The 19,740-nt window shown below is 41.1% G+C and overlaps 1 long non-coding RNA gene across 1 annotated transcript; it reads left to right on the top strand.

Moving 5' to 3' along the window:
* The first annotated feature begins 623 nt into the window (after positions 1 to 623).
* Positions 624 to 12,451, top strand: LOC140116779 (uncharacterized). Its single transcript, XR_011852957.1, has 3 exons — positions 624 to 667; positions 10,481 to 10,648; positions 12,312 to 12,451. It is a non-coding gene; the product is annotated as an uncharacterized lncRNA (long non-coding RNA).
* Positions 12,452 to 19,740: the final 7,289 nt, after the last annotated feature.

The raw sequence follows: 19,740 nt of genomic DNA, 5'->3' as shown, positions 1-19,740 counted from the left end.
TGGCTCTCGGCATATATAACTGCTCTTATCTATAAGAAAATAGAATTGGTTAACAATATTTTATTTGCATCTATCTCTCTGTCTGTCTCTGAACATTTGTGTCTCTGACTGTCTCTGTCTGTGTCTATCTGTCTTTGACATTTCTGTCTCTGACTATCTGTCTGTGTCCATCTGTCTATGACTTTCCCTGTCAACGACTGTCTCTAGCACTGACTGTTTTTGTCACTGTCTGTTTCTGACTGTCTCTGTCTCTGACTACATCTGTCTCTGACTGTCTCTGTCTCTGATTGTTTTTGACTGTCTCTGATTGTCTCTGACTTTCTCATACTGTCTCTGATTGTCTTTAACTTTCTTAGACTGTCTCTGCCGCTTACTGTCTCTGACACTGGCTGTCTCGGATTGTCTTTCACTTTTTCCAACTGTCTCTTACTGTCTCTGTCTCTGGTTTTCTCTGTCTCTGGTTTTCTCTGTCTCTGACTGTGACTGTCTCTGACTGTCTCTGTATTTGTCTCTGACTGTCACTTTGTCAATGGGGGGATTTATCAGAAGCAAGTGAGATGCAAATTCTTTTGGATCAAATGTCACCAGGACACCACTACAGCAGAACACTGAGCGATCTATGCCAATAACATCGGAGTTGCACTGAATTGTACAGCATCCGGCCGTGGTCAGTATGTGATTGATGATTCTTCTCCCATGTGGTAGTAGTTATTGTCCTCCTGGTTACCTCATTTCAATGACTCTATTATCCAAGTCTATGATATTTTTGTTACTTCAGTGTGTGTAGAGGTACATACAATAATACATACAAAGAATAATAATGCAGTGAATGTGAAGGCCGGGGTCTCTCTCCAGCCCACACACACTGACAACTTCTCCATTGTCATGGTTATACGTGATGTCCTAATCACTAGGTGCCTATGTTATTCAGCTGCCTGCATCCCCTATGATTCTTCTCGTACAACCATCAGCCTCTCCGCAGCACAGTCAGGCAGTAGCTGGATGAAAAAGCTTTTAGTTCAGTGCAGAAACTTTTCATTGTGTTTATTACAATTGTGTAGAACAGGCTATGACATTTTTAAGTCTGTGAATCTGACCATCTGTTCTGTGCTATAATGGCTCCTGACCCTCCGCTCAACTACTGCAGATATTTGAGTGGGAGGTGAAATTAAGTCTTTCATAAGTCCCAAATGAGAGGACAGAGCGAGCACCGGTGACAGATTTCCGTGTAGAGACGCTATTTCATCTGGACAGAACATCAATTTAAAACAACTATATACCAAGTGCTCTGCCTGATCTATCTATCTATCCTGTATATATGATAATAAGTGGAACTGGGGGGATAGGGAGCTGATGATGTGGGGGGGGGGGGGGCTATGCGGATAGGGAGCTGATGGTGTATGTGGGTGCTGATAGTGTGTGGAGTTAGGGGCTGAGGTCATGGGGAGCTGATGGAGTGTGGAGGAGACTGAAGGGATGGAGAGCTGATGGAGGGATTTAGTGAATATGGTGAATAGGGACTGAGGGTAGAAGAGGAGGTGGCACTTATGGAGAAAGGAGATATTATACATGACCTAAGATGGAAGCGACAAGGAAGGGGACAGTCGCTCTAAAAGGGGGTATTTATGTAAACGGAGACATAACTTAAAAGGAAGCTTAAACCTTAGTTCAGGCAGGGAGGTGGACAGTTAAACGTATAGTGGTAGGAGGGAACTAATCCAAAGAGAGAGCAAATAAATAAGTGATACATTTAAAATGTTGCGGGACACTAAAGTTACAAGATGGCAGAGGGTGGATTCAACTATGAGACAGAGGTTAGCTCAATCTTTGTAGGTGGGGGCCCCTTTAGGAATTTTGCCCAGGAGCCCTTGGACTCTACAAGTGGGCATTTGATTCTCTTCTCTGCTAGCTCTTCTCACAGAGATTTGCTTGGAGCAAGAGGTGAGCTAATGGCTGCATAAGGAAGAATGGAGGAAGAATGCACGGCTTGTGCACCATCACATGACCATGGACAGATTTCTATCCACTGGAAGTAAATTTCCGATTTGCGCTGATTGTACCTGAATTGCCCCGGGATTTTGGCGCACGCGATCGGATTGTGGCGCATCGGCGCTGGCATGCACGCGACGGAAATCGGGGGGCGTGGTCGAACGAAAACCTGACGGATTCGGAAAAACCGCAGCATTTAAGACAAAAAATGTGTCGCAAAAATTACACTTACCTTCACCAGGTATAGGCCGGTGAATTTCAGGGCATTCCAGCGCGCCTCCGGGGAACTTCAGCGCAGCAGCGCCACCTGTTGGACGGCGGAGGAACTACCGTAGTGAATCCCGGCCGGACCCGAATCCAGCACACAGAACGCGCCGCTGGATCGCGAACGGACCAGGTAAGTAAATCTGCCCCAGAGGAACTGCAGACTTCTGCCGATCACACTTTTTACAGACTTTGCACCGTTTTTGGGATTTGCACGGCTTTGACAGGTATTTAACAGGTGTTGGTGCTGGGATTGTGTCGCGGGCGATCATATTTTGGCACAGTTGCGCTGCTTCCATTCAACACACATTAGGGGGCGTGCCAATGGACGATCCGACAGATTTGGACTGAGTGCAGGATTTATCTTTTAAATTGTGTCGCATCCAATGCACTTACATGCACCAGGAAGTAGATGGTGAACTCCGGCGGACCTGAGTGGAGAAGCGTCACATGCAGGATATCGGGCATAGTGCATTATCGTCGGACAATGCACTTTTGGTGAACTCCTCGGACCGGGTAAGTAAATGTGCCACAGAAAGTATATTGGAAAATGGCGTAACTCTTCATTACATTATTACTGATTTGTAAAGCGCTACGGAATTTGATGGCGCTATACAAATAAAGATCATTATTATTATTATTACACAAACAATATCAATTATTTGCTGAAAGTTGACCACCCCTTTAAATAGTTAGTGACCAATTAAAAGGATTGCCAAAAACCTATAGATTCCCATGGAGAATGAATATGGCCGATCATGACAATATAAAGCTGATAATAACAGACACATCTGCGCTCAGTTACTTCACATAAATGATGCTGTCAGGTTTTCTTTTTGGCTTCAGGTGCCCTTTAAGAAGAGTTTTTATGATTAGATTAGTCCTGTGCAGTTAAATACCACGAGTAAGTCAGCCTACAGCGCGGAGCGGCGGCGTCACAGCGGGAGATGTTGTTTTAGATCAATGATATTTTGTAGATATGACCAGAAGTGATAATGCCGCTCTATTAATAACTCAACCAAACCCATAACACGGCAATCGCTAAATGGCAACCGTAACTTATCAGACCGCGATTAACACTTGTCGTAAATTACCTGAGGGTCTTACATCACAGATAGACATTTACACCTCATTTTCAGCTATGGAAATTCGTGCAGCTAAATTAGAACCAACGCGCCGTAATGAATTAGGAGAAGTCATTTCTCACAATTCCTCGTGTTGGGGGTAGGAGCGGTTTTCGGCTTTGCAGGACCTCCCTTGTCATTGCTGTAGGTGGGCAGCCAATTAGTTATAATAACTATACTATAATGATTTCACCACTGGTGGGAGCATTTGCTGCATAATTCTCCTTCAGACTGTAGAAATCCATGTAATTAGCTCATGTGCAGGGGGAACGTAGACTTTACTAATATAAAGGGGGGGGGTGGAAAGAGACAACATCTATAAAGCATAACTAAAATGTCAAAAAACGTTTTAGGAATCAGTAGTTTAGTATGTAAACAAGTCCATTAATACTGTTTCTGGTCATCATGTGACTTGCAATCATTGGAGGCCGCACTACTCGCTTTCTGTTTTGGGCACTGCACGGCTTGGACAGGTATTTAACAGGTGTCTGTGCTGGGATTGTGTCGCACGCGATCAGATTTTGGCGCAGCTTCTCCGGCTTACATGAGACGTAAGACAATCCGACTGATTCAGACTGAGCGCGGGATATAACTTTCAAATTGTGTCGCAAGATCAAGCCCTTACATGCTCCAGGGAGAAGAAGGTGAACTCCGTCGGACCTGAGCGGGGAAATGTCACATGCAGGATATCGGGCGCACGATCTTAGTGAATCGCGGCACAGTGCATTATCGTCGGAAAATGCACTTTTGGTGAACTCCGCGAACCGGGTAAGTAAATGAGCCCCACTGTTTTATAACATGTATCCTTTCTGCAGACTATGGGGCACATTTACTTACCCGGTCCAGTCGTGATCCAGCGGCGCATTCTCCGACGAGGATTCGGGTCTGGCGGGATTCACTAGGGTCGTGCGCCCGATGTCCACCAGGTGTCACTGCTGCGCAGAGGTCCGCCGGAGTTCACCTTCTTCGTGCTGTTCTTGCGACACAATTTTTTTTTTTTAATTCGGCGTTTTTTCTGAATCCGCAGAAAACCGCAGGACCCCCGATTTCTGTCGCGTGAAAGCCAGCGCCGATGCACCTCAATCCGATCGCGTGCGCCAAAATACCGGAGCAATTCGGCACAAATTGGAAAAATTCGGGAAACCCGACGAAAATGTGCGATTCGGACTCTAAGTAAATGAACCCCACAGTCTGTGAGTTTTTTGTACACTTGGTTACTTGGTGGGAAGAGAGTTTTCAACTTTTTGGGTCCTGGGTTCAAGTCCCATCCAGGTCAACATGTGCAAAGAGCTTGTATGTTCTCTCCGTGTTTGCTGTGTGCAGCGCTGCGTAATTTGTGAACCCTATATAAATAAAGCTATTATTATTATTACTTTGACTCACTGCTCCCCCTTCCCTCTCCATAGTAATTCTATGGGGAGAATTCATCATTACAATTTGTCTTCGACTTGGTTCTCTATGTTGAATTCCATTTTTGTTTTATCTGAATTCATCAAGTGAGCCTATGGATGTTGTATTTGTTTTTTTTTTGTTTGTTTTGTGTATGTTCTTTTTTTTGCCGCACATGTCCCTTGATGTCTTGATCACTGGAGTCATTTTACGCCAAAACATGTGCCTAAAAAAAAAATCTGCACCAAGTGGCAAATCATGAATTCAGTTCAATGTTGTGAAAACTAGTCTATGCAAATAAAGAATTTGGCCCATTTTAAAGGGACTTTGCACTGTCCTATGATCATTTGCAAAGCAACGTTTGTTCCCCAACTGTGCAAAAGCAACACCAAACATAGACAAAAAAGACAATGATGAATTCCCTGCTGTGTATCTATGTAATTTAAAGTCTTATGCATAATTTGAGTCCATACACATGTTATCTGCATTTATTATATGGAACTAGGACATATAGGGCAGTCATGAGAGGGTTAAGTATGCTCAATTTGACTACAAATCCCAGAATACCATTACACAGGACGTTGTGCTGGAGGCATGGCTTTGGATCTGTAGATGTAGTTGGGGATATGGGATAACCAAGATGTGACATCACCCTTGAAGTAAAGGCGATTTAGAGGACAGGGAAAAGGAAAAGTGCACCAAGACGGAGGCAGGAGGTAAAATAAAGGCCACAACCATCTAAACACTGGGGCTGTTCCTGAATTAACGAAAATAAAAGTTTGGAAAGAAGGGATGAGTAGACTTATTGAGGTTCGAGTTCAGCCAGTTTCGACCAAACTGGTCCTGAAGGTTTAGTACTGGTAGCAAACCTGAAAGCTTGCCCCCACAATCGGTGCTGGTTCTGACCGTGGGTATTACCCTTTACACCAGCAGTGTATGTGCAATGCCATTTTTCCTAGGGTCGTTAACGGTTCCTCGTTGATGGGCGATAACAATGGGGGGTGAACTTGAACACTGTACGTGCTCAACAATAGTTTGGAGTTTTTCTGTATGATTTGTTATCTAGCATTGGAATATGAGAAACTTTACTAAACGCACATTTCTACGACAATCAGCTGAAGCAACCGACTATTCCATCGCCTTGAGTGGCACCTTACCCGAAAAATAAAAACCGAACCAAGCAAAAAAAAACGCCAATTTGACTGATTTGTCTAAGAATCTATTCTAAGGCCAACACAAAATATATAAGAGAGATCCAGCTCACAGGACAATCCGAGTTTAACAGAGGGAAACAGAGGACCACAGCTCACGGTCTATACAATAATGAAACAATTATACTGGAGTATAAGCCGACCTGAATATAAGACAAGGCACCTAACGTTACCACTAAAAACTGGGAAAACCTATTGACTCGAGTATAAGCCTAGGGTGGAAAATGCATTGGTTACAGGCCCCCAGTATATAGCAGCCCCCCCAGTGTACTGCAGCCAGCAGCGCCCCCAGTATATAGCAGCCATGCATCTGGCAGTGGTGGCAGGTCCGTGCGGCGCACATCAGAGCTGACATCAGAGTAAGCCGGCTGCTGGCCCACACAATACTATTACAGCCACGGCTGACGTCACAGCTGTGCACCGCATAGACCTGCTGCCGCTGCCGGAAGGATCGAAAAGAAGACATGCGGGGGGCGTCGGAAAGGTGAGTTTTACCTTAGTCTTTTTTTACTCGGGTATAAGCCGATTGAGTTTTTCAGCACACGGTACATGCTTTTGCGATAAACCTGGATTGTGCTGTGAGCTGGATCTCTCTTATATCTTTTGTGTTGAACTTGGAACAAAGATTATCCGTGCTTGGACATCCAGGAACACGATGCAAAGCCCTCAGGTGAGCTGACTCTCCTTTACTTATACATAAGATTCTATTCCGGAATGTAAAATCTCCTAAAATAAAACTGTCTGATTTATTAACTGTGCCATGGTGTAACAATACACGTGTAATTGTAATATTTATCACAGCCGCATTATCTCCGGCTCTCGTCCCCGGCTCTCTCCCCTTGTATAATGCCCTTTCTACTAATAAGCCATTAATAATGATGCATTAACATGGCACTTTCTCATTAGCGTTAGTCTTTCCGTCGCTCCTCACTACCAGGTGGCATCACAATACAATACAGCGGGTTTATGTAATTGCCAGGCTGAGACGTCCCTGGCAGCGCCAGTTCCATGACTTTTTACGTTTCAACTTTTTACAACTTCTAATTTAAGTGATTTTCATAAACCTAGAAAAATTAAAGAAATGAGAATAAATTAGCAGGAATTTATTATTTGGGTGCTGGGAGCTAATATATAATATGACTTAGTGTTATCCCGTTACATTCATTCCTCGTCTGTCTGACACGCTTCATCGACAAACTTGTTAAATCAATTTCGATATTTAACACCGGTTCACATATGGACATATTTTTTTGCTTTGCTGGTTTTACACATATTCAATTGAGCATATCTAAAAATCATTATTCTGTAAGACATCGTAGTTAGAGGTGAGCGAATCATCAAAGATTTGATTTGTAAAAGCTTCACCAAATTTGTCAAAAAAGAAATTTGGGTCAGAATCAAATTGCTCAGCTTTGCTCCAATGGTCCTGGAAATGGATATATAACCAGTGACAAGTGGACCCGTTCAGGTTCAGGTTCGCTGAGTTTGGCAGAATCTTTAAAAAAGGTTGACGGCACCGATTTGGCAGTAACCATCATCTAAATGTGGGGGGGGGGGGCATTTCGATCTTTCACTATTTTACACATGCTTTTGGGTCCAGCACTGTTTGTGTCGTGCATGTTAACCCTTTAAATGCTGCTGGCACAGCCGCAGTTGAGACTGTGCCCTACCCATTAACCTACGTCTGGCAGGGGTGAGGCCAGATGCCTCCTAATTTTCTAAAACACCAACTTTTCATTGAACGACCTGACCTTCCTATGGGTTTCTGTTTTCTGCTTTTCACCTACAGAAATGTTCAACTTTTGTATTTTTCAATGTACAGAACTGTATAAAGGCTTGTTTCCTGAGTAGCAAATTGTGCTTTATAGGGGCTCATTTACTAATGGTCCGCAGAGCACATTTCTGTTGGTTTCCTGGGCGATTTCCATTTTGCGCCAAATTGCCCCGGGATTTTGGAGCACGAGATTGGATTTTGGCGCATCGGCTTGCACATGACAGAAATTGGGGGGCGGGCCGTCGGACAACCCAATGGATTTGGACAACGCGTGGGATTCAACATTTAGAAATGTGTCGCAAGACACGCACTTACAAGCAGCGGGAAGAAGCAGGTGAACTCCTGCGGACCTCGGTACAGAAGCAACGGATGCAGGAACTTGGGCGCACAATCTTAGTGAATCGCGGCAGACCCGAATCCTCGTCAGACAACGCACCATGGGATTGTGACAGGACTGGGTAAGTAAAATTCCAGATGTGAAATTGACAAAAAATTGTGTTTATACAAGAAGATTCTTAATTTTGCCATATTCTGACACAAATAACTTTTTCATACTACAGTTTAGAGCCCTGTGTAAATGTGTTGTTTTTTGCAGTACCTGATGACATTTTCATTGCTACCATTGTGGGGAGCAGCAAAATGGTGAAAAAGTAATGTTAAAGACATTTGTGCCCTATTTTCTGTTGCATGGTACAGCAAACACCCACTCTGTATGGAGAGGGCTGTACCCATGGGTGTTCTCCATACAAAATGACTGATGCTATGCTGTAATAGTACGGTGCATGTAGGAAGGGTTCCTAATTTGTCTTAATTTTGATTATGATTTTTTTTTACTCCCCACCCATTACCCCTCTCTAATTTCTGGGATAAATGAAAGTATTGACTAGCTGGTATTTCAAGTCAATCAGCAAAGATATTGATTTGTCGCCTTAAAAATGGCATCTTCTTACCAAAAATGATAAGCGGGACCATCGGTATTTGGGTCACACAGATTTGTGGATCCAGACCTGAATTCAATTAAACCATTGAATGGATCCACTCACTCATTGTTAACACCCACGATTGTTCCTGGCACCGATCTCCGCTGTTACCCTTTAAATTCCATGAGTTATGCCAGCATTCTGGCATTGATCTTCACATTCCCCAGGATGATGCTGGGATCATTGCTCCCCCGTAGACATCTCCTAAAATAAAATATGTTTAAAATTTATGCCTGCAGAAGGGGTATGGTAGAGTGGCTACGGTCAACCTCCTTTCCTGAAACAGTTCTTCTAATAATATCTCAGGTTTCCCTCATACTATGCCCATTCTGCTGCCCTAGACAACCCTTAATACAACATCTATACAGAAGAGATAGAGTGGCCTCAGACACTTAGGCTCTGTAGTAACTACATGGTCTAACTCCTTCTGAAACAGTTCTTTCAATTCTATTCTAGATGCTCCCAAAACCAAACAATCTGTTGTGCTGCTCTACACCCCTTAATATAGCATCTCTGAAGAATGGGCGAATACAGGGGCAAAGACGTGCAGTATCCACATGGTCTACATCTTCCTGAAACAGTTCCTCCAATGCTTTTGGGGGCTAGGTGCCCCCAATAATGTGCCTGCTGTGCTGCCCTAGATACCCACTAATGGAGCAATTTCTAACTTGGCAGATGCAGAGATGAAAGAAAATGGAAAAAGCAGTCTATGAACCCTATGGGACCTTGTTCTCCAGATTTCATAGAAACCAATTAACTACTTGAAACATTGGGGGTCATTTACTAAGGGCCCGAATTGCGTTTTTCCGACGGGTTATCCGAAAATTAACGATTTGCCCCGATTTTCCCTCAATTGCCCTGGGATTTTGGTGCAAGCGATCAGATTGTGGCGCATCGGCGCCGGCATGCACGCGACGGAAATTGAGGGGGGGTGTGGCCGCATAAAAACCCGACGAATTCGGAAAAACCGCCACATTTTAAAAAAAAAGTGTTGCTTGACACGTGCTTACCTGCACCCACGATAGGACGGTGAACTTCAGTGCACTCCGAGGAACTTCAGCGGAGGAACTGCTTTAGTGAATCCCGGCAGAACCTGAATCCTCCGCAGAGAACGCGCCGCTGGATCGCGAATGGACCGGGTAAGTAAATCTGCCCCATTGTGGCAGAACACAGAGGGCCTGTGGTTTTTAGGTAATGACATGTGCCACTTCGCTAGAACTGTGTACATTGCGGCTCCCCAATTATAGGGGTATTAACCACTAGAAAAACGGAATACGGTGATCAAATGAACATTATAAATTTTGCATACCTCCATACAAAGGCCTATGGGTGCTTTATTTTATCTCTATATACCTCTAGGGTCATAGGGAGTCATAGAGCCATCAACCAGAAGGACAATATATTATTTTAAATACCACTATGTCTCTATACAGGTGTCATCAGTGAGAAGCCATTTATATGACAGCAAATGGACTAAAGGAATTAAAGTGACTGACACTTTCCACAACCACCTGAAATTACGCGCTGTAAATCACATTTTTTATTGGAATGTCCTCTGACAGTTTTAGTTTTATAGACCTAAGTTTGTCATTAGCAGTGTACATGTTTCCAAAATCACTGAAATGACTTGTCAAGGCCATTGACTAAAGCATATATAAGGGAGATGCTCTGCAATTTCAAAGTAACTGAGCCGGGGCTGATATGAATACATTACCCAGTCCTTTTAATATCTATTTTTTATTTTTGTAGACAAATTGACATGGAAATATATAATATATGGATTTTTCGGTGTCTATCAACTGAAAGGTGATGTCAACAAACAGGATTAATTTATTGAGAGTGAGAAGCGATGTGTAATTATATTGATGGATTCCAGTAACAACCTATCATCAGAGCTAATTTACAAACTTTACAACGGTAAATCACACACTTGATGAATTGGATTTATTTTTATTATGTTGACGTCTTCTTTTAAAAATGCAAGTGAAAAAAGTACTGCCGAATGCTGGAGAGGCTCTTTTATAAATGGTAATGAAATTGAACGGAAATAGTAGCAATAATAGTGTACAAAATCATTGAAAAAATTTACATTTTTTAACGATTGTTGTGTATCCTATGTGCGAACAAAAGATTGCACAATTACGTATGCTATTTGGATAAAAAATTGTATATTTAATTCAATATTTAGAGAGAAGAACAATTAAAAATTCTAAATTAGTTTCTTATTTTATAAAAGAGTAAGATTTCTTGTTAGGCTACACTAACAAGAATATTTTTTTGGGGGGGGGCACGTATGTACAGCCGCAAGCTTGCGACCGTATTATTCGCCCCATATAGACGGCAACGGGCTCATGGAGCAATATATTGCTCTGTACACGGGGAAAAGAAAGGATATGTACTATCTTCTTGTGCATGCCGTCCTCCGTGCTTCTCTATGGAAAGGGGCTGGGTCACCCCTCATCCAGTGTGCCGGACGTGTGCCCGACTGGATGTGTAAATTCAGTCTTACTCTGCCGCCAAAATACTAGATCAGAGACAAAAGTCGTGGAGACGTAACAGTACACATCTAATACTCAGCAACCGAACATGTCTTCCAATGTGTAATAGAAAACGGGGCTGTATATAGGACAACACGGGACCAGACACATTGAAGTAAAAAATGGCTTCCTGAGGTTTGGCTGACGTAAAGTGGCCACTTTTAATAAAACATTGGACAACCTTTGTGTGTCACTTGTTTTGGAATCTGAAGAAGGGAAGAATAGATTCCCATAATGTGTTGCCCACCCTATATTGATGTTCCAAAAAAATCCCCCCTTTTCTTTCTCTACCAAATTTGTGTTTGAGCCATCATCCATTACCTGGCTTTTGCTTGTGAAACCTCACATTTATTTGTCTACTCTGTTTGGGCACCAGTAGTCGAAGCAGCTCTGCTCCACTGTGGTGGTCTACCTTTGCCTCCAGTGAGTTGATGAGAACATGTTCCTTTTTATAAGGTGAGCATCTCATCCGTCTAGGGATTAGGGGTCCACTCCTACCTGGCAATAATAAGGGTGACTCATGTTTACATTTTCTATTTCATAATTACTTGGGGACAGATTTGTGTGGGATGTAGAGAACCAGAACCTGGAGCCGTGGTCTGACAGTAGACATAGTACTCGGCTGCTGGGTCCTTTGGAGACTGGTCTGTGGTGATTATGTTGGTCACCATGAAGTCTTGAACCCAATAGAACCCTGCTTCATAGAGGTTTCATAGTTTGCACATGAATAAATTTTGAAAAATTTATTAAATGTATTTTCATGTGTTTTTTTCTACAATGTTGGTGAGATGTTATAAGGACCTCGGCACCGCTACATGAATATGTAGCAAACACAACAATTTTCAAAACTTTAAGTTTTTGTGAAATAAGGCCCTACGATTCTCCAGAGTTGAGCATAAGAGTGTAAGTGCGATTTATAGTATACTTGTTTTCTATTATATCCTAAAACTTGAACTATGATATTTCAAAAGTCTTCTTCCGCTCTATGCCTATTCTTATGTATTGAAGTTTAGGTTTTTACTTTTCTGTTTTCTTATCCCCAGACCCAGAGCTCGATATAAACAATCTTGATAGATCTGTTGGTGTTCATTTCCTTTAATCTAAAAAACACATCGAAAATAGGAGGAAATCAAAATAACTTCTACATTTATGAGAGATATGTAAAATGTTGGTCTCCCGCGAACATTCCCAGCATGTGTTACTCTATGGAGAGACAGCATGATAGAAGAGCGGGGGAACCTACAAGCAAGAAGTGACAGTAAACCAAAAGAAAAAATGTGCATGTCTACTGAATTGTTTTTGTGTGTTCAAAATAAAAATAGCATACACATTTCCTTAGATCTATTCGAGATGACAGGGAAATTTTATATCCGCTGGAGTTTGTATTGTTATTTAAAAATTGTAGGTATTTGTTAAAAATAAAATTTAGAAAGCAACAGGGTATTTTGAAGATGAAAAGATGTGTGAAACCTTACATTTTAGGAAAAATGCAGTGTTGAAACAAGTTTAGGAACAAAAAAATACCAATTTTGTTAAAAGATTGTTAAATCCACAAAGTTAATGATATAGGAAACAAGAGAAAACCCCGACATTTTTAAAATCCAATTGTCACAGAGACCAAAATATACAGTTCCGACTTACATACAAATTCAACTTAAGAACAAACCTACAGACCCTATCTTGTATGTAACCTGGGGACTGCCAGTACATACAAAAATAAAAGCCGGGCATATTCACCATGAGGTCATAGATGTTCGGCCCTTTACAAATGGTAGTAAAAATGAATAAGATACTCGTTTCAAAAATGTACAAGATCCGTCATCAGTCACTTTAATTTTCTGACAATTTATTCATCTCTGATCGAGAACATCTAAGGGGTGTGGTCAATTGATGAGCGGAAGAAGAAGGAAGCTGCTGCTCCAGCCAGTTATCTTGCAGCAATATGTTAAAAGGCATAAGTAAATGGGGGAACAAAAAGTTTTTCTCAGTTTAAATTTTATTTTTTAAAGCAGCTCCCCTATCTATACTTGGGTCTTGGACAACCCCTTTAAGGGATTTTCTATTCAGTTTTTTTTTTAATTGCGAGATTGTCTCTATATTTCTGCACGTTAACACAAGTATGGACTGGTTGTACTCCTTGTTTTGCTTTTCTGTATGTTTGTCTTATCTTTTGTCTGCTCTTTGACCTGGGCAGGGAATATCTTTGTGGTTGCCTGGTAAATCTAGGATACACAGAGGCAAGCAGGCAGAGCAGGCTGACTGTCCTATTTGTTGTCCACATTACGCTAGTGCTGTGCTTTTGTCATTCTACACCCAATAAGTAGTTGGTGATTGGTGAGCACTGCAGTTCAGCATTAGTGGTACCATGAAGAACCTCTACTACTGGTATTTTCTTGGGCGAGAGACTACAATCAATAAACTGGATGATGTTTCGAGTTTCTTTGGAGATCTTCTTCAAGGTATGGACCTTGATTTGAACCAGTGACATTTCACTTGAGAATAAACCCTATAACACACTCAGCTATTAGGGAACGTGAGAACAGGTTGTATTTTGTAATATACAAGAAGAAAAAGATTGTTCTACAACAAGGAGCAAAACAGTTCAGTGCAGCTTCACGACAAGAATCTTCAACTAAGAACATGCTAAATAATCTCAAATCATATTTATATATGAGATCACCAAGATGATTGTCTATTAAATGATTGATCACGTTCAAAGCCGTAGTAGATGGTGAGATATGGAGCCTGAATGTCAAAAGTTCAAAATATTTTTACCCTTTTTCTTGCCATTGTATCTTTATTTTATTTTACACCACACCAGAAAAACCCTCTAAGTACGAGCACAACATGACCTCTGGTCATACCCAATACCAAGATTCATGTACCTAAGATGTTAACCGGACCCAAAACATTTGCAGTGGAGCAGATTATTATTGGTTTTCTCATGTTTACTTCTGATATTTTGGAGCATAACACACATTAATAGTGATATGTTGTTGTACTTGTGTTACAAAGTGAAGTGACATTCGGAAAAATGGAGTCTGTGACATTTTCTAACAAGAACCTACCTGCAGTTTCACATTTCATAGATCCCCTGACAGCTATTTTGGAGTCAGGGTAATGATTTGGCATCTTTTAGACCTTGTTCATGTATATGGCAGGCACATTTATGAGGCCGTTACTATGGAACAGTTACAAATCTAATGACAAATTAAAAACTTTTCAAATACAAAATGAATTTGGCTTTTGTTAGAAGTAAACTTCTTTTTTTTTGCATATTTAGGATAGATTGTCACAGGGTTATATATAAGCTTTGTGTATCTGCAACTTAAAGGGAACCTGTCATCAGGAGCCCTTCTTCTGCCTCCCCCGTGTCCACAAAGAGAATAGTGTGCACATTGCCAAAGAGTTTTTTTTTAGTAAAATTGGCTTTTTCTGAAAAAAAGATAATTTATATGAACAATTACTTTTCTGGATACAGAGCTGTGTCCCTAGTCCCCTGGGAGTGGCCAGTGAGGGGTTGCCCCACCCCCCTCCCTCAGGAAACTGCTCCATTATGCATTAATTCCCCCATATCTGTCTCCCCATTGTTTCCCCCCTCAGGACGTGATACATCTCTGCCCCACTCCTCACTGGCAACTCCCAGGGGACTAGGGACACAACTCTGCATACAGAAAGCTAAACTTTTATCTAACTTATCTTTTTTTTTGGAAAATGCCAGTTTTAATATAAAAGCTCTTTGGCAAAGTATACACTATTCTTTATGAAGACATGGGGGAGCCATAAAAAGGCTTCTACCTTGGGATTTTTAACTGATGCATTAAACCTCTGTACTGTAAGGAACAGAGGCTTTAACAATAGTGTGAACAACACCTAAAATGCATAAGAATCAATTAAAACCAAGGTTTAAATATTTATTTGGATTATTTTATGGTGTCTTCTCCAGTGTTTGCTAGGAAGTATTGTGCTATGCTAGATAATTTAGGAACAGCAGGGGAGAGGGGAGAAGTTTCTTTTTAAAAGTTAATTTTTCAGGAAAATTGCTTTAAAGGTTTTTTCCCATAATTTTGTCTTCTGATTAAGTCTAAGATTGATAGGACCCCACTTATCACAACAATATGGGGTAATATGCAACAAGGTACCCAATAACCATTTACCCAATTCATGCCATTATTTTTTATAATACTGGCATCTTCTTGTTCTAAAGATTCATTAGAGACCTACTACGTATATTGAGGGCCCTAATTGGGCCTGCATTTGCTGCTCCGTCCAGTGTACATAAAACCCTCCTTCTTATAAATCAGACACTTATCTGTGCACTACATAAGCCAAATTCTTAACTTGTAGCAATAACAGTTACCAAACACCTACAGTATTAAAAGACTGATTTTATATAAATTTTATGCCAGTATTTTCCATTCTTCCTTTTCTTTTGCTTTCCTTAAAGGAGATCTAGCACAGGCCCCAGGTAGTTTTCAGGTAAAATACACTTACATGCTGATTCTAATTTAGCATCTTATCTTCAGTAACAATTAAAATTAACAATTCACAAGTGAAAATTGCAATTATTTACGCCTCTGCTGGCGCTTGTTACCTCCTCTCCCTTGACGTCACCAGGTCTTGAGCAGAAGTATGGAGGAAGAGGAACTGCTCGGCTCTCGTTGGCTTATAATTATTCATGACTCCTCCCTCCCGTTTCCGTGCGCATGGATCAAGATCTTGCCAGTGGCATGTAAGTGTGATTACCTATTTGGGGTTAGTAGAAGATTACTTTTAAACCAAAACCATTCCACTACCCTCCTGAGATCCATGGCCATGGTCAACACTACTAGGTTCTATTCTCATTCTGAGTATTATAAATAACAGGTAACAGATTGTTCTAGGACCTTCTGTCCTGACATGTAGCACAATAAATGAAAAAAAAACAATTAATAGAATAAAAATCAATTAATTATATTGATTAATTATATTCCGACCAACCGCTGAGCAGATTGGATGACACTCACAGGAGAACTGAAAATTTGCCTATTTTTATAAATCAATTTTCTCTGGATTTGTGTATTTTAATTGTTACTGAAGATAAGATGATGGATCAAGATCTTGCCAGTGGCATGTAAGTGTGATTACCTATTTGGGGTTAGTAGGAGATTACCTTTAAACCAAAACCATTCCGCTACCCTCCTGAGATCCTTGGCCATGGTCAACACTACTAGGTTCTATTCTCGTTCTGAGTATTATAAATAACATGTAACAGATTGTTCTAGGACCTTCTGTCCTGAAACAGCACAATAAATTAAAAACCCAATTAATAGAATAAAAATCAATTAAAACCAAGGTTAAAATATTGATTTGGATTGTGTTACAGTCCTAGGATTTTCTATAACTGGAGCCCTTGGTGATATTCAGTCGATGGTTCCTTCTGTCAACATTAATGGTTTCTAATGATGTGAAATTGCTTTCAGTTTCCATGTATGATCCTTCTGCATTTACCAGTGCAAATGACCTGTTCACAAATGATGTGATAAAGAGCCGAGTGCAGCATATAAATGAGTGGGATGAACTGAACCAGAACGGAGAAGAAGTTGGCTTCATCAAAATTTCAGATGCCCATTTTGAGTAATCAGAGATGTTAACAGATTAAGCCTTCTGAATAAGAAGCCCATCAAGCATGACTAGTTCAGATGTCACCCACTTATAGACTGTATTCATTACCTAAAATGACTGAATGATGAGATGGTACAGACACTTGGCCATGGAAAATATCAGGCACATCTTACATTTCTTAAAGATATTCGCAGATTCTTAGAATGTTGAGAATAAATAAGACAGTTGAGTGATCAAAACAGGGTCTGATTCTTTTCTCCCAGAAATAACACTACTCTTGTTGGAGGGTCATATCTTGTATTGCACTGGTGTCAATAAAGTTATGTGTCTTTCCTTCACAGTAAAGGGCATAAATAACTGATCTTTGTCAAGTCTCTCTGACAAAATGCTAACCAATCCCAGCAGTCTATTCAGTTTTAAGGGACTTCTACAACAGCTCATAGGACACACGTATCCCAGAAGTCCCATTCTCTCTAGGGAAGGTTAGGAGGACATGCATTCGGACACCAAAACAGCAAACCTTTATCCCCATAGATAAATAGAGAAACAAAAATCTAGTTTTACTCCAAAAAAACTTTTGTTTTTAACCCACACAACCTGTGCAACATGAATTGGTTAAAGTAAATTGGGGTTTTAATACAAAAGACCTCATAGTTTATCACAGGAAACATTACGGAATGAATGTAATATGATGCTGGACTTTATTGATAATGTAGATGTTCATGTTCCAAAAAAAAACTGTAAGAAATTGGTCCCAGAATAATAAATAGATATTGAAAATAATAATAATTGTAGCAATAAAATTATAATTGCTATAGAGTGAATTTTTAGTAATACATTCAGGGCCCATAAAAGTTGTGTCTCACACTCCCTTCTGTCCTCAAAGCTTTAAAGGAAATCAACTATTCTAAAAAAAAAAAAAACTAGAAATACTCACCTCTGCTCCTCTTGATGTTGATCCCGACGCTGTCCTCCGCTAGTCTAGACACGACGGGATCACCTAGAAAAGCATGGGAAAGCAAGGTGATGTCACACGAGAGGTGTGATTTCACACCATCATGGGAGAGGGAGGTGCGTGCATAATTTGCAGTCCATTGCACTGGACATCTTGTGCCCGGGCTCCGGGCTGCTAATTATAATTTTTTTTTTCTAGGTGATCCCGACGTGTCAAGACAAGCGGGGGACAGAGCCAGGATCAACATCAAGAGGAGCAAAGGTGAGTATTTCTATATTCTTTTTGTTTTTTTCTAATGGTTGATTTCCATTAAGGGAAAATGTCACAAATTGATCACTTATAAAACTAACAACAGGTTTCCATAGCACAATGCTAACTATTGACCATACAGTTGTTAGCTAAAAAAAGCATACATCCTATCCCCAGAAAATGAACAGTTTGCCTACCTGGTAACCTGTCTGATGGAGCAACGAGTCACAAGGGTATGTGTTATTCATGCAAGTCACTGTGTGACTCAGCACTTGTCTCTGCCAACTCCCTCTTCTCCATTCCCTTACTAACAGCAGAGTAGAGGATAGCTGCTGTGTTGGTGGGCGGCACAGTGAAGAAAAGGGGTTCAACCCGGTGGGTGCAAGCTACGGCGTGTCTGATCCAAGACCGCTGCATTCAACAATAAATCAAAGAAGTAGCAGCACTCCGTGTCCAATTCAAGGGTGTTTATTCACCAAGTGACAGTGTAGCAACGTTTCAGCTAACTCAATGTAGCCATTGCTTGATAATGGCTACATTGAGTTAGCTGAAACGTTGCTACACTGTCACTTGGTGAATAAACACCCTTGAATTGGACACGGAGTGCTGCTACTTCTTTGATTTATTGTTGAAAGCAGAGTAGAGGATGATGTCATCCAAAGGGAGGGAGTCACATACAGTGACTCACTTGAAGCAAAACATGCCCTTTGATACTCACTGCTCCTTTTGACAGGGACAAAAGTTGTTTTCTATAAATAAGAATTATGCATTTTTAGCTAAAAACAATGTGAGCAATAGTTAGCATTGTCCTATAAAAACCTAATTTGGGGTTATTAGTGGAAATCTGGTGAGATGTTCCCTTTTAGACAAGATGGATTGAGGTAAATGATAAAAGAGTATAAGGATCTCATAACACGGCTTGAGGTAAAAGTGGGTTGGTTAGTGGAAGATAAGACTCCACATTGGCAAACTGGTACCTGGCACCATCTGTGACCAGGAGTAAGGAGATTGTCCTGCAGAACCTGCCGTGATGGAACATTTAGGAGGATTCTTCTTTTCCTTGTGGTCCTTAAATTGTTTTTCTTTTAAAGTCGGGCATCTCATAGCACTTACATTATTGTGGGATATATGAACTAAAGTAATAAGGCAATGGAGGAGACATCTACAGACCATTTACTGCTTGAATTTATGGAGCAGAGAGATAAAAACTGAACAACATATATCATCAAAATGTTATCAGTACAACTGTAGTAGAAAACCATGTTCAAACCACTGTTCTTCCCTCCACACTTCATAATGGAGGGACATATTTCCTTATTTAAAATACAGTGGGGCTAATTTACTAAGGGTTGCAGATCGCACTTCCGTCTGTTGACCGTTTTCAGTATTTGCGCAGCTTTGACGGGTATTTAACAGGGGTTTGCGCTGGGATTGTGTTTCACGCAATCGGATTGTGGTGCAGCTATGCTGGGTTTCAGCTGACAGAAATGGGGGGCAGTGTCATCGAACGATCTGACCGATTCTGACTGAGCGCGGGATTTAACTTTAAAATTGTGTCACATCCAATGCAGTCGCATCCAATGCACTTACATGCACCAGGAAGAAGAAGGTGAACTCCGGGGGACCTGAGCGGGGAAGCGTCACGATCGTAGTGAATTGCGGCA

Source organism: Engystomops pustulosus, chromosome 2, assembly GCF_040894005.1.
Source record: "Engystomops pustulosus chromosome 2, aEngPut4.maternal, whole genome shotgun sequence".
Classification (NCBI taxonomy): domain Eukaryota; kingdom Metazoa; phylum Chordata; class Amphibia; order Anura; family Leptodactylidae; genus Engystomops; species Engystomops pustulosus.
The sequence above is the reverse complement of the archived record's forward strand: the minus strand, read 5'-3'. Positions and strand labels throughout refer to the sequence as shown.